We start from the raw sequence: 16054 nt of genomic DNA, 5'->3' as shown, positions 1-16054 counted from the left end.
CTGAATACACATTCTTCTCAAGCGCACATGGAACTTTCTCCAGAATAGACCACATATTGGGTCACAAATCGGGTCTGAACCGATACCAAAAGATTGGGATTGTCCCCTGCATATTCTCAGACCATAGTGCCTTGAAATTAGAACTAAATCACAACAAGAAGTTTGGAAGGACCTCAAACACGTGGAGGTTAAGGACCATCCTGCTAAAAGATAAAAGGGTCAACCAGGAAATTAAGGAAGAATTAAAAAGATTCATGGAAACTAATGAGAATGAAGATACAACCGTTCAAAATCTTTGGGATGCAGCAAAAGCAGTCCTAAGGGGGAAATACATCGCAATACAAGCATCCATTCAAAAAGGAAAGAACTCAAATACAAAAGCTAACCTTACACATAAAGGAGCTAGAGAAAAAACAGCAAATAGATCCTACACCCAAGAGAAGAAGGGAGTTAATAAAGATTCGAGCAGAACTCAACGAAATCGAGACCAGAAGAACTGTGGAACAGATCAACAAAACCAGGAGTTGGTTCTTTGAAAGAATTAATAAGATAGATAAACCATTAGCCAGCCTTATTAAAAAGAAGAGAGAGAAGACTCAAATTAATAAAATCACGAATGAGAAAGGAGAGATCACTACCAACACCAAGGAAATACAAACGATTTTAAAAACATATTATGAACAGCTATACGCCAATAAATTAGGCAATCTAGAAGAAATGGACGCATTCCTGGAAAGCCACAAACTACCAAAACTGGAACAGGAAGAAATAGAAAACCTGAACAGGCCAATAACCAGGGAGGAAATTGAAGCAGTCATCAAAAACCTCCGAAGACACAAGAGTCCAGGGCCAGATGGCTTCCCAGGGGAATTTTATCAAACGTTTAAAGAAGAAACCATACCTATTCTCCTAAAGCTGTTTGGAAAGATAGAAAGAGATGGAGTACTTCCAAATTCGTTCTATGAGGCCAGCATCACCTTAATTCCAAAACCAGACAAAGACCCCACCAAAAAGGAGAATTACAGACCAATATCCCTGAATAACATGGATGCAAAAATTCTCAACAAGATACTGGCCAATAGGATCCAACAGTACATTAAAAAAATTATTCACCATGACCACGTAGGATTTATCCCTGGGACACAAGGCTGGTTCAACACCCGTAAAACAATCAATGTGATTCATCATATCAGCAAGAGAAAAACCAAGAACCATATGATCCTCTCATTGGATGCAGAGAAAGCATTTGACAAAATACAGCATCCATTCCTGATCAAAACTCTTCAGAGTGTAGGGATAGAGGGAACATTCCTTGACATCTTAAAAGCCATCTATGAAAAGCCCACAGCAAATATCATTCTCAATGGGGAAGCACTGGGAGCCTTTCCCCTAAGATCAGGAACAAGACAGGGATGTCCACTCTCACCACTGCTGTTCAACATAGTACTGGAAGTCCTAGCCTCAGCAATCAGACAACAAAAAGACATTAAAGGCATTCGAATTGGCAAAGAAGAAGTCAAACTCTCCCTCTTCGCTGATGACATGATACTCTACATAGAAAACCCAAAAGTCTCCACCCCAAGATTGCTAGAACTCATACAGCAATTCGGTAGCGTGGCAGGATACAAAAATCAATGCCCAGAAGTCAGTGGCATTTCTATACACTAACAATGAGACTGAAGAAAGAGAAATTAAGGAGTCAATCCCATTTACAATTGCACCCAAAAGCATAAGATACCTAGGAATAAACCTAACCAAAGATGTAAAGGATCTATACCCTCAAAACTATAGAACACTTCTGAAAGAAATTGAGGAAGACACAAAGAGATGGAAAAATATTCCATGCTCATGGATTGGCAGAATTAATATTGTGAAAATGTCAATGTTACCCAGGGCAATATACACGTTTAATGCAATCCCTATCAAAATACCATGGACTTTCTTCAGAGAGTTAGAACAAATTATTTTAAGATTTGTGTGGAATCAGAAAAGACCCCGAATAGCCAGGGGAATTTTAAAAAAGAAAACCATATCTGGGGGCATCACAATGCCAGATTTCAGGTTGTACTACAAAGCTGTGGTCATCAAGACAGTGTGGTACTGGCACAAAAACAGACACATAGATCAGTGGAACAGAATAGAGAATCCAGAAGTGGACCCTGAACTTTATGGGCAACTAATATTCGATAAAGGAGGAAAGACTATCCATTGGAAGAAAGACAGTCTCTTCAATAAATGGTGCTGGGAAAATTGGACATCCACATGCAGAAGAATGAAACTAGACCACTCTCTTTCACCCTACACAAAGATAAACTCAAAATGGATGAAAGATCTAAATGTGAGACAAGATTCCATCAAAATCCTAGAGAAGAACACAGGCAACACCCTTTTTGAACTCGGCCACAGTAACTTCTTGCAAGATACATCCACGAAGGCAAAAGAAACAAAAGCAAAAATGAACTATTGGGACTTCATCAAGATAAGAAGCTTTTGCACAGCAAAGGATACAGTCAACAAAACTCAAAGACAACCTACAGAATGGGAGAAGATATTTGCAAATGACATATCAGATAAAGGGCTAGTTTCCAAGATCTATAAAGAACTTATCAAACTCAACACCAAAGAAACAAACAATCCAATCATGAAATGGGCAAAAGACATGAACAGAAATCTCACAGAGGAAGACATAGACATGGCCAACATGCACATGAGAAAATGCTCTGCATCACTTGCCATCAGGGAAATACAAATCAAAACCACAATGAGATCCCACCTCACACCAGTGAGAATGGGGAAAATTAACAAGGCAGGAAACAACAAATGTTGGAGAGGATGCGGAGAAAAGGGAACCCTCTTACACTGTTGGTGGGAATGTGAACTGGTGCAGCCACTCTGGAAAACTGTGTGGAGGTTCCTCAAACAGTTAAAAATAGACCTACCCTACGACCCAGCAATTGCACTGTTGGGGACTTACCCCAAAGATACAAATGCAATGAAACGCCGGGACACCTGCACCCCGATGTTTATAGCAGCAATGGCCACGATAGCCAAACTGTGGAAGGAGCCTCGGTGTCCAACGAAAGATGAATGGATAAAGAAGATGTGGTTTATGTATACAATGGAATATTACTCAGCTATTAGAAATGACAAATACCCACCATTTGCTTCAACAGTGGATGGAACTGGAGGGTATTATGCTGAGTGAAGTAAGCCAGTCGGAGAAGGACAAACATTATATGTTCTCATTCATTTGGGGAATATAAATAATAGTGAAAGGGAATATAAGAGAAGGGAGAAGAAATGTGTGGGAAATATCAGAAAGGGAGACAGAACGTAAAGACTCCTAACTCTGGGAAACGAACTAGGGGTGGTAGAAGGGGAGGAGGGTGGGGGGTGGCAGTGAATGGGTGACGGGCACTGGGGGTTATTCTGTATGTTAGTAAATTGAACACCAATAAAAAATAAATTAAAAAAAAAAAAAAAGAATTACCACTCACTGAAAGCTGTGATGAAGGTTAGTATTTTTTAACAAGAAAGCATTTTAAGTTATAGTATGTACGTTGTTTGTTTAGACATAACGCTATAACACACTTAATAGACTATGGTGTAAATATAACTTTAACATGCGCTGGGAAACCAGAAAATTCATTTGACTTGCTTTATTGTGATGTTTGCTTTACTGCAATGGTCTGGAACCAAATCTGCCATCTCTCTGAGGTATGCCTATGCCATAAATGCAACCGTTATATAAGCAGGTATGTAAATGCAGGTATATTGATGCAGGTATATTGACTCAAATACTACAAGGGGGACTGCTGTCTATGACATGGTTATTAAGCTGGGGAACCACTCTTTCAAATACTGAATTAAATATGATTTTCCCTAATTTCCATAATAGTTACATTCCTGGAAAATTCATTATATATTAAGACAATGCAAAAATGCGTTGTGTATATATGTAAAGAGTTATGTTCAGTTGTGGTTTTTCAATAGGGAAACAGTGTGCCATTTTAATATTACTGTGTGGAATTGTCCTGTGCACTGCTGGATGCCTGGCATATCTGTTACCCATTCACTGAATGCCAGTAGCATTCTTTCAATCACTGTGATAACCAACAATGCTCTCACAAATTTCCTAAACACTCCTGATGGTGGAACTACTCTTTCTTAGAAACACTATTAGAAATATAGTCTCTAATGCAACAGAATCTCTTGATTCTGTAGTTTAATCAAAAGAAGCATGAACAACATACTGAAAAGCACAAAGTGCCATCCATTTTGAGTGTGGAAATTAAACTTAGGAATATTCTGGTATATCCACTGGTTCTTGGCCAGATAGTCCCCTTGTCCTAACATGTTGGTGAGCCTGGCTTTCTTGTGAGATGGGGATGGGATTATGATAGCCAACAACTATGCATATCAAATTATTACACATAATTTGAAACCTAGGGCGGCTGCTATGTAAATCCATTTTGCAGTAGAAAAAGACAGGGGAACTGTATGTGTACAGCAAAGAACACAGACTGATTAGGAATTAAAAGCTATGGGTTGTAGGAGATGTATCCATCTATTTGACAGATCTTTATCTACTGGCTAGGCATTGGGACCACAAAGATGAGTGGAAGAGTTTCTCCCCTAGAGAAGATGTCTGTCTTAATGGAGCAAATCAAATCTCTTTTTCTGGCTACCATGAGCAGCAAAGTCTCCCACGACACCCTGTACGAGGCGGTGCAGAAGGTCCTCCACAAGAACCAGCACAAGCACTGGAAGTTTCTGGAGACAGTGGAGCTACAGATCAGCCTAAAGAACTAGGACCCTCAGAAGGACAAACACTTCTTGAGTACCATCAGGCTTAAGTCCATCCCCCGCCCCAAGTTCTCCAAGTGTGTTTTGGGGGACCAGCAGCACTGTGATGAGGCCAAGGCAGTGGATATTCCCCACGTGGACGTTGAGGTGCTGAAGAAACTCAACAAGAATAAAAAACTAGTCAGGAAGTTGGCCAAGAAGTATGATGCTTTTTTGGCTTCGGAATCTCTGATCAAGCAGATCCCATGAATCCTGGGTCCAGGCCTGAATAAGGCTGGCAAGTTCCCTTCCTTGCTGACCTACAATGAGAACATGGTGGCCAAAGTGGATGAAGTGAAATACACCATCAAATGCCAGATGAAGAAGGTGCTATGTCTGGCAGTGGCTGTTGGCCACGTGAAGATGACAGATGATGAGCTCATGTACAACATCCCCTTAGCTGTCAATTTCCTAGTGTCATTGCTCAAGAAAAATTGGCAGACTGTCCCAGCACCTTTACTAAGACACAGTTTAATAAATCCTAGTGCTACAATCAATCAATCAATCAATCAATCAATCAAAGGAGCAAATCAGTTTCTAACTGAGTCTTGGTTTCTTCTAGCTCAAATCTGAGTGTTCAAAGTAATTTCCAAGTAAAAAATAAAAACTATAAATAAATATATATATATATACACACACACACACACACACACACACATATGCTATGGTGTAGTACAGGGAGAAAACAAAATGAAGCAGGCAAGATGGTACTAGAACTAAGTCACTCATATGACACTATTTTAGTTTTCACCTGAGGATATAAATATTACTATATGAAATTACTATTTTGTTAACAGTAAAAATCATTATTTATATTTCTACTTCTCGTATAATAAAAAATGGAGTATACATTCAAACAATTCTTGGAAGCAAAATGGAATAGAAATGGCAGTTAATATCAGCATGTTTTTTCTGAAAGCATTATTTGCTGTACAAAAAAAAGCAATTTTTAATTATTTCATCCCTCACACAATTCATTTTGACAAGGTAAAATTTGCAAAGAATTTGCACAGTAAAATTGTTTGGTGGCCATCCAACAGCTCGCAGGAGAAAATGTTAACAAAATGAATGGAATGTTAAATCAACCTGGCTGGAAACAGTATATATAGCTTTTAATGTTATCTATATATATCTAATTTTTTAAGTGGGAATATCTTAAAGTAGCAATATCCTTTTGAAGAATGAGAATATGTTAAATATTTAATTTCTTGAGATTACAGAGAAACTATCAAGAATAAAGAATGTGAGTAATTTTTCTCCTTACAGAGGTATCTGAAGTTTAGGTTGCTCCAAGTCATTAACACTTCTACTTCTCCAACTAGAACTTTATCTGCTTATAATTTTGATCCTTTCAATACAATAAAATCCAGAGCCCCAGAAAAAGTTGCTTATATCAATTAGAATAAGAATTCTGTTTTTTAAATTAGTCCTCTCCTTCCCATCCACATTCATATTCACACCTACTTGTACTTGTTAAGATCCAAACAAATCATGCTTCTTATGTGCCTTTCTAGGCTTTGCATATGCTATTTCCCAGTCCATTTTCAAAGACTTTCTCCCTACTCCCTAAATACCTATTCACCTTTAAGCACTTAAATGGTATCCTTCTTAACCTCTGCACAATCTTCCCCATGCTCCCATCACACCTTCATTCCACTACTGCATAATTTATGACAGGACTAAAATCATTTACTACCTGTCTGTCCCCCATAGACTCTCTGTAAGCCTGAAGACTGGGCAATACCAGGTCTGAACACAGATTTGCTAATGAGAGAACTATGGAAGATAATGGTGAAAATGCTGTGGTCATTTTGCAAAAGACTCAAAACTTGAGGTCTATTACTTCCTCCAGTTTTGTGTTTTAAAAAATTTATTTAGGGCAGCCCCGGTGGCTCAGCAGTTTGGTGCTGCCTTTGGCCTGGGGCCTGATCCTGGAGACCTGGGGTTGAGTCCCAGGTCGGGCTCCCTGCATGGGAGCCTCTGCCTCTGCCTGCCCCCCCCCCCTCTCTGTCTCTGTCTCTCATGAATAAATAAGTAAAATCTTTAAAAAAAATAAAAATAAAAAATTTATTTATAAATCATAAGAAAATTAAATTTGGTATGTATATTACCAATTATTCTATTAATTTTCAAGGTTACAGCTAGATAGTTTTTCCTAAGAAAGAAATGCATCTCTGTAGCTGATGTACAAAACAAAGGCCTTTGATTCACAGTCTTTTTTTTTTTTTAATTATTTATTTATTTATTCATGAGATACACAGAGAGACAGAGAGGCAGAGACACAGGCAGAGGGAGAAGCAGGCTCCATGCAGGGAGCCTGACGTGGGACTCGATCTTGGGTCTCCAGGAACAGGCCCTGGGCTGAAGACAGTGCTAAACTGCTGAGCCACCTGGGCTGCCCACACACACAGTCTATTAAATGCATAAACATTCATATTTGAAATATTTAAGAACAAATCTTCTTATTTAGACTATGCATCATCCAAAAGAATAGGAAAACACAAAGGAAGAAAAACATACCAGAGGAGAATTTATAGGAAAAGCAGTTGTGGTTCCTGAACACTACAATTCATGCCTTTCGATGTTAAAAAAGTGCTTAATTGAAGCAATACAGACCAACTCTCCTGTGAGAGGAACTGACAAACACCTGTGTAGTTCGTTATGACTACCACCTACAATGTCCAACCAAATGCACTATAAAGATACATTAAGGAGGTGTGAGAAGTAAGTCCATAACACAGCTATACACAAAACTTATCCATCAGGACAGCTAAGGAAATTTGCAGAGACGGAGAGGGGAATTAACAGGTGTCTAATTTTCACATATATAATATGTTTTACGAGATCACAATTTCATTTAACCTTTACAGCCACCCTTTGAGCTAGTTAATGTTAACTTCAATTTAATGAGTAAGGAACTAAAACTCAAAAAGATGAATGTGTCCTCACTTGTCCTATATCCTCACTGTCTCACTTAATGACCTGTGTTCCCTAAGCATGAACCACAAATAAGGCACTATGGGTATAACCCTGAGTGACCACTCATCCTGTTTGCCTAGAATAGCAACTGTTCACATTGTTATCCCAGCATAAGATGTTTCACTCTCCAAAGTATTTACTTTGAACAATTACATAGTTTCCACAGTATGGAAGAATGAAGGTCAGCTAATATAAAAGTATATCTAGCCGAAGTCTGTAACAAAATTGAAGCATTCGGGAAAGCACCACTCTTTTAATAAAAATGATTAGCATATATTGAATAATTAGCATATATTGAACTTCGTACATGCTAAGACCATTACATGTACAGTTGACTCCCTGAAGTTTGAACTGTGTGGGTCTACTTTTCATGTGTATTTATTTCAATAAATACAGTACAGTAAATGTATTTTCTCTTCCTCATGATTTTAACATTTTCTTTTCTCTAGGTTACTTATTGTATGAACACAGTATATAATACATATAACATATAAAATATTTGTTAACTGTTTGTTATTGATAAGGCTTCCAGTCAACAATAGGCTATTAGTAAAGTTTTTGGGGAGTCAGAAGTTACATGTGGATTTTCAACTGCATGGAGGTCAGCACCTTTAACCACAGCACATTAAGAGTCAGGTGTATAATTTAATCTTACCTAACATCTGAGTAAGAAAACTGGAGTTTAGAGACTAAGCAGTCAAGTTCACACAATTAATAACAGGATAAACTGACTTGTACCCTGATTGATGAGTCCAGATGATACATGGCAGTTTTTGACAGCTTCTGGAGACATCATGGAAGGAAGGGATAAGGATGAAGCCAGAGTCTAGAAAGACTTATCAAGGTTGCCCTTCCTGCAATATGAGTCTCTTTCCTCTAAGTTCCAGGTCTTTGGTTGTTTCTACTTAATGGTGTGTGTGTGTGTGTGTGTGTGTGTGTGTGTGTGTGTTGTGTTTTCACAGAAACCATTGAGAGAAAAGTTTAATCCTAGGCAAAATGAAGACTATCCAGAGAGGCAAGTCAAAGACCGATGAGGGGATGCTTGCTGGAGGCAAAAAGATTCTAGACTTAGCAAGGTCATGAAGAGACTTTCATAAGCTTTGAAACTGGAGGTTTAAGACTAGTTTCCCTAAATTTCTAAGGAGTTGAATATACTCTGGTTGAAATGTGGGAGAAAGGAAGAGTGAAAGAGGAAAGAGAGAGTGTGCAAGTTCAAGAGTTGCTATAACATAGTATCACCTGGCAATAAAAACTGTGTTTCCTATCTGGTATGAACCTTCTTACTTGGTGAGGCTATATATTCCCTAAGGGCAGAAAATATGGACTCCATCCTATTCTACTTTTATGACTTCCATGAGGTCCACTTTAGATAAAAGAAATTGGCTTTGTAAAATCAGAAGGAATGTTATAGTATCATTACTACTTCAGTATTATCTTAGTAGCATACAAGAACAAAAATTGATTTTGTATTTTGGCCCTGTCTTTTTTTTTTCAAAGATTTTATTTATTTATTCATGAGAGACACAGAGAGAGAGACAGAGAGAGAGAGAGAGAGAGAGAGAGAGAGAGAGAGGCAGAGGGAAAAGCAGGCTCCATGCAGGGAATCTGACGTGGGACTCAATCCCGGGTCTCCAGGATCATACCCTGGGCTGAAGGCGGCTCTAAACTGCTGAGCTACCCAGGCTGCCCAGCCCTGTTTTCCTTTTTCTTTTTTTTTTTTTTTTGTATTCTCCCTACCACATTCAGGTGGATAGGAGATATAGGCACAATTCAATTTATAGGGACAGAAACCAGGTCACAGAAAATGATAGTCATTGGTGCAATCAGGAGTAGACTCAATCATAGTCTCATGCATATTAAGTAATTACATACTATCATTATTTTTATATACAAATTCAGCCAAATGGAATAAATATTCACTGAATTCCCACCAATTCAGCATGCGGTTTGATAATCGTATCTGCTTTAAGATTATCCTGGTGATTAAAGGAGTGAACCTGTAAAGAATCTTGTGTAATACACATACACACACAACTATTGTTGTAAGTTTAAAAAAGTATAAATATATGTTGTAGGTACACATTTTCTGCAACGATATCCAAGAAACTGTTAAAAACGGTTACCTTTAAGTACAGGAAATACAAAGAGGAAGAAGGTAATCTTGTTTTTCACTTTATACCTTCGTGTACATTTTAAACTTAATTGTATTACTTTTTTCTTAAATGAGCAATTTTTTTAAAAGATTTTATTTATTTGTTCATGAGAGACACACACAGAGAGAGAGAGAGAGAGAGAGAGAGAGGCAGAGACACAGGCAGAGGGAGAAGCAGGTCCCATGCCAGGAGCCTGACGTGGGACTCGATCCCAGGCCTCCAGGATCACACCCTGGGCTGAAGGCGGGGCTAAACCGCAGAGCCACTCGGGCTACCTGAGCATTTGTTTTAAATATATAAGGACTGATGCTTTGCTAAAAAGCTCTTTTCTAGAATTTCAGAAAAACAGAAGTTATCAGATATGTCAGAAAAGCTACTTTTAGAATCAAGCATGGTCTCAGGAGAAAATTAAACAAATCTAAAAAATCTGAAAACTATTATGACAATGTTAAATCAAATTTTATTTAAACTTCAAGGTGGTTCATCTGTCATTAAGTGAAACTCTTTAACGACATGCTTCCTGTTGCTGGAAACTGGCCACCACGCTCACCTCATGGATATGTGACTTGTGATGAGACAGGTTCAATGCTATGCCAGGACCTTTTCAGGGCCTTAGGCACCAAAGGCCAAAGTTTTTTCTTAGTCACGAAGGAGAGGTGGTACCTGCAAATCCGTAATTATTGGAAAAAACAAGTCCACTGTTAAAAGCTGTATTCAGGAAGTACAGCACAAAAAAATTAAACAAAGTTAATACTTAAGGCTTCAGAGGTACAGCATCTCACGCTAGGTATACTTCCTAAGAACTATTAAGTTCCTTGCCCAGGAACTTAAAAAAAAGTCCCCATGACCTTGCTAAGTCTTACATTTTGTTGTGAACAAAACAGTAGAGTCAATGGGGACGGGGAGAGAAGGGGAAATAATCAAATGGCTACAGAATTAAAATAACTGTCTTAATTCTCCCACTTAATCCATAAAAACTTCAGTAAGTTTGATTCAACATCATTGGCAATCAATATTTGAACATTTAAATTGCTGTGGCACTTGATACATAGGCACGGGGGAAAGGGCTAAGATTTAAACAGCAACACACTGCTCTTTTTCTCAGGGATCTTGGGCCCCACACTCCCAGGAGGCATAATTACCAGATGCACAGGTATATACCACAGTCTAATACGAATGCTAGTCACAAGTCTGTTCAGCCCTAACCAGAGACTCTGATGATTCTCTCGTTATTTAATTCTGTATATAACCTATCTCAATAAATGTCTTGACCATAATTTTTTTAAAGAAGATATATAATGAAATCCTAGACTTTTGATCAACCTTAGATTTTTAGAAAACTAAATCTATTTTCAAATTTCTGATTATAAATGTATTTGTTTTAGAGGATCTATAATAATAATTCTTATTATTTTGCTCTATGACTTGGATATAACCATCATTAACACTTTGCATATTGCCTCATTTATTTATTTTCTATGTAAATACACTTAAAAATACAAGGTTATAGTTTATATCTATCCTGACATTGTTACTTTTTAGGTTACTATCATTTTTCCATTTCATTAAATAGTAAAAAAAAAAAATTATCTATAAATAAGCAGATAGGTAGTTAGGTAGATTCCATTACTGGCTGCTACACGGTCTACCCTGTAGTTGCAATATATGAGCATTCTGATCTATCTTCTCTCACAGCCAACATTATTAATTACAATTATCTATGTTACATTTTACACAAAGGTCACTTATATATGTCTCATGCACATTTTTGAATCCTTAGTGATATGATATACCAAATATGACATTCCTTTATTAAGCGCTAAGCCTGAACAAATCTTTAGGTCTATATCTGTTTGCATTCTTTTTTAAACAATTTACTGAGAACAATCATCTAATTTTTAAATTAAATAATGATTATTACTGATTTGAACTAACTATATATGGTATTAACTATTTTTCTCTATGTATCTATCACAGGGAGAGATAATAAATATTTTTCCTCAAGTGATTGTTGCCTATTTGTGACCTGACATTTGTGAAATTTTTTTAAATTATATATATGAATTTTTCTCTTTTCAACCTTTGCTTTTATATTTTAATCCATCCTTCCCCAAGTCCAAGATTATTATACATTATCTTCTAATATATTTATTATTGTATTTTTCTATTCATTATTTGTAATGACATTCTTACCAACACAATATTCTTGACTTTCTATTCTGTTCCAAGTATTTTATCAATATTATACTATTTTTTTTTTTTTTAAGATTTTATTTATTTGAGAGAGCAGGAGCAGGGAGGAGAGACAGAAGCAGACTCCCCACTGAGCAGGGAGCCTGATGCGGGGCTGGATCTCAGGACTCCAGGATCATGACCTTTGAAGGCAGACGCTCAACCCACTGAGCCATACAGGCGCCCTGACATCATACTATTTTTAGTTAATATGTATCATTATAAGTTCTCCATTATTCTTTATGTAAACATCTCTTGGCTCTTATTTATTCTATAAAAATGAAATTTAGAATCACTGACCTATGAAAAATTCTGAGATTTTGATTAGAATTACATTAAATATACAAATATGAAGACATGGGAAATAATTAATAAACTGCCTTGCTATCTAGAATCACTGGGTCTCTGCATCTTCAGAATGGAGTTTAAGAGTTTCCTGCCCATGGGCCATTCACATTTCTTACAGAGTTTAATCCTCAGCATAAATTTTTATTGCTACTAGGAATGGACTCTTTGTTTTTTAATTTTTGAACTATTACTACTATGTAAACCATGATATTTACATTACAGTGGAATTTTACTACATTAGTTTAAGTATTCTGGGCATTTTTATTATCTGCAAATAATTTTGTTCTTGCCAATAGTTCTCTCTCTTTTTCTGTTCTTAATACAGTGGCTGGATATTTCATAGTTAATTTAGATAAGTAGTGATGACAGCAAGTATGATGCTAATTCTAATAGGAGATAAAATTCTAGGGTTTCACCATTATTAGTATTTTGGTTATCGACAGCTTGATTCCTAATTTGTGGACACTTCCCATAAAATATTTATAGTAAAGATCTTTAAACAGTGAGATAATAGGTGATTATATTTTCCTTCAAATTTTGTTGATTTATATTTTCTAAAAAAATTATCCATTTGATTAAGAGTCTCATACATATGTAGAAAAGTGTCTACAAAAGTATTACCATTTGTATCTACAGAAGTTATATCCAATAACTGCTAATTTTGTCTTTTATGTATATTGTTAGACTAGACACAAACTCTTCCAATTTGTTTTCCAAGTTTCCTAAAATGAATGGACACATACCTTTATCTCCTTATTTCTCTTAATATTTCTTGTTTAAGTAGAAATGTTTTTAACTCCAAATTACCTTGATTAGTAATCAGTATCTTGCAGAAAGCAAGAGTGAAGCAAACCCTAAAAGTTTTGTTATTAGAAACAACATTCTACTGTCCTTTGTGAAAGAGAGCATAATCTAAAAATAATGCCGATATAAATTTCTCAAAGTAAACTTACTCTAATTTAAATGATACCTCATCCTTTTTACTTAAATACATTCATTTAAGTAAAAGATGCCATAAAATAAATATATTAACAATTTGATATTAGGAAAATCCTAACATTCCCAAATCAGAGTTCCATGTAAATCAGATTCCAATACTCATAGTATAAAAACTTGCATGTTAACAAATGTGTATGGCAATGTGTTCAAATCCTTATCAAATTCCTTTTTTTCATATTTTATTAAGTAACCATTAGACTGAACCTATCTTTTCATCTGAAATAGTTAATTTGAGATACATTATCAGAAAATGCCAGTTTCAAATATAAACAGCTAACTTTTCATTTTTACTCTACCAGGGAAATTTCAAAGTGCTAAAAAATACAAGCTGCTACTCATCTGCTAAAAACAGAAATGAAATAATTAGATCACGATGACTCCTTTCTCAGAGGGGAAAAAAAAAAAGATGAATGCAACTGGAATGTTTATTGTCACTGAAATTCTTCAGGCCTGGATTCCAAGTATGGGTTTGATGCAGGTTACTATGACAACTTAAATTACAGAAACTGTCCCCTCTTCTACTAAGTTTTTTTGCCAAGAGATCATTTCGAGTCTCCTAAAATCTGTGTGCATGAATTACCTATAATAACAAATATTTCTTTGTAAGTTTTATTTAGAAATGCTCCCATCTAAACCATTAAAACTAAGCATAAACATATAAGAAATAAATCCCACAAATCTACATGGGGCAGAAAACCTAACCTGAAAACACGAACATACACACACACACAGCTTAAAATATAAAATGTTGAGAGTATTTTGAAACTACTTCCCACTACCTGAAGCACAAGATACAACCATCATAAGCTTCATTACAGAAACTATGGGAAATTACTTACAAGGCAGTTTGGAAAAAAGATTATAGAGCTTAGTCCTGTTTATCATTTTTTCCCCTCTATTAAATGCCTCTTACAGGAAGGCACCAGAAAACGGGGATGGGAGAAGAATGCAGTCCTATTGTGAATAGAAGTAAATAAATAATATGTAAAATCTTATTTTGTTTTATGTAATTTTTTTTACATAAAATGGAGCTTGAAAGTTCCCACATAGCCTCAAATTTACAAACATAAAAAAAAGATGCCTTGTAATAAGTAAAATGTGAATTATTCTCTATCATTCCCTAAAAGAATAATGGCTCAGGAAAAACTGCATCATTGTGGAGAAATTTAGTAGAAATATTCTGATTGTAAGACATTAAACACTTAAAGTTGCTTCATAAAAAAAAATAATAAAATTAAGGTACTTTCACAGTGTAGCAATACTGAGAATTCAAAGCTAGTTTTGTTGCATCAAAGTTAACATGCCTAAAATTAGATGCTTCATTTCAAAAAACTTTAGGGAACTCACATACCCTCTCTTTCAATGACTAAAACGGGTTAGTTCAGTAACTAGCAAGAGCAAAACAGTTTTATGTATGGCTATACCACACCCAGGAACTGTTCATTTATTTAAAACAGACAAAACTTCATTTAAAAAAGGAAAGCAAGGTAGTATGCTAAGGGAGTCTCTTTGCACTTGAAGTCAAGAATCAAAGGCTGATAATTTTTAGTATACTAAACATTTGAGAAGAAACAGCAAAAAATTAACTCTGTTAGCAACAAACTCTAGGCAACTCCCACATCTCCTACCTGTATGAGGAGAAAACTAGCAGTGTTCAGTGTTTGTTCTAAAAGAAACAAAAAAATTGAAACATTCAAACCCAAGTGTGTACAATCTCTAAACATTAAATCTGAACCCACAATTCCTCTTGGTGTAACTTTTACTTAAACCCTCCTAAATAGAAAATAATGTAATGAAAAGAAAAATTTACAGAATAGCTTTACCAGTGATGAAAGCTAAATCTAAAATTTCAGTGATGACACAATTATGGAGAGAACTATAGTAAGTGGGACTACATAATACATTTGTTCCTTACTTTTCTTCTTTAGACTATAGTACAAATAGCAGGGCTTAACTAGAATTTTTCAGCTCTTACACAGATATAACAGAATTGCTCTATTAGAATCAGACTTCTGCTTTCAATCCATGTATTTTTGCTAATGCCACAAGCAATGCAACAGAGTCTTGAACCAGTGAGGATATAGACTTGTGGTTTTAGGAATCCATTTCCCTCCACATAGTTTAGTAATTACCACAAGGCTCTATGGTTACACTTTTTATTTCAAGAGGGAATTTATTTATGTAAGACCTTCAAAAATCATCATTGAGGCAAAAATGTAAGCACATAAGTTTTGCAAATGAAGGACTAAGGAATTTACAAGACGGTGTGCTGGTTGGTGCCCGTAAGAGTTTATTCACCTGTAAAATGTGAACAGTTTATTCACAAGTGATTCACATGCTACAAACAAGGTCAAATTATTTTCCGAGACCAAGGAGTCATTTTAATGTTCAAGAGAGAATACACATCAAGCATACAAAAAGTGAAAATTAATTTTTTTGTATATTCCCACCTCAAGAGACTTTGTGACCTCCTTTACCTAATGAAGTCAATTGCACTA

At 36.0% G+C, this 16054-nt stretch overlaps 1 protein-coding gene and 1 pseudogene across 4 annotated transcripts in view; one reads left to right on the top strand and one right to left on the bottom strand.

Moving 5' to 3' along the window:
• Positions 1-16054, bottom strand: part of RASSF8 (Ras association domain family member 8) — a 122613-nt gene that overhangs the window by 66061 nt on the left and 40498 nt on the right. Inside the window, exon 1 of one of the 4 annotated variants that reach the window (XM_038577115.1) lies at positions 10528-10640. The exons of the other annotated variants lie outside the window; for them this stretch is intronic. The gene's annotated coding sequence lies outside the window, so the exon portion shown is untranslated. Of the gene's footprint in view, positions 1-10527; positions 10641-16054 lie in introns of those variants that run through there. 4 annotated transcript variants of the gene reach the window in all.
• LOC100685022 lies at positions 4613-5418 on the top strand (annotated as a pseudogene).

Source organism: Canis lupus, chromosome 27, assembly GCF_011100685.1.
Source record: "Canis lupus familiaris isolate Mischka breed German Shepherd chromosome 27, alternate assembly UU_Cfam_GSD_1.0, whole genome shotgun sequence".
Classification (NCBI taxonomy): domain Eukaryota; kingdom Metazoa; phylum Chordata; class Mammalia; order Carnivora; family Canidae; genus Canis; species Canis lupus.
The sequence above is the reverse complement of the archived record's forward strand: the minus strand, read 5'-3'. Positions and strand labels throughout refer to the sequence as shown.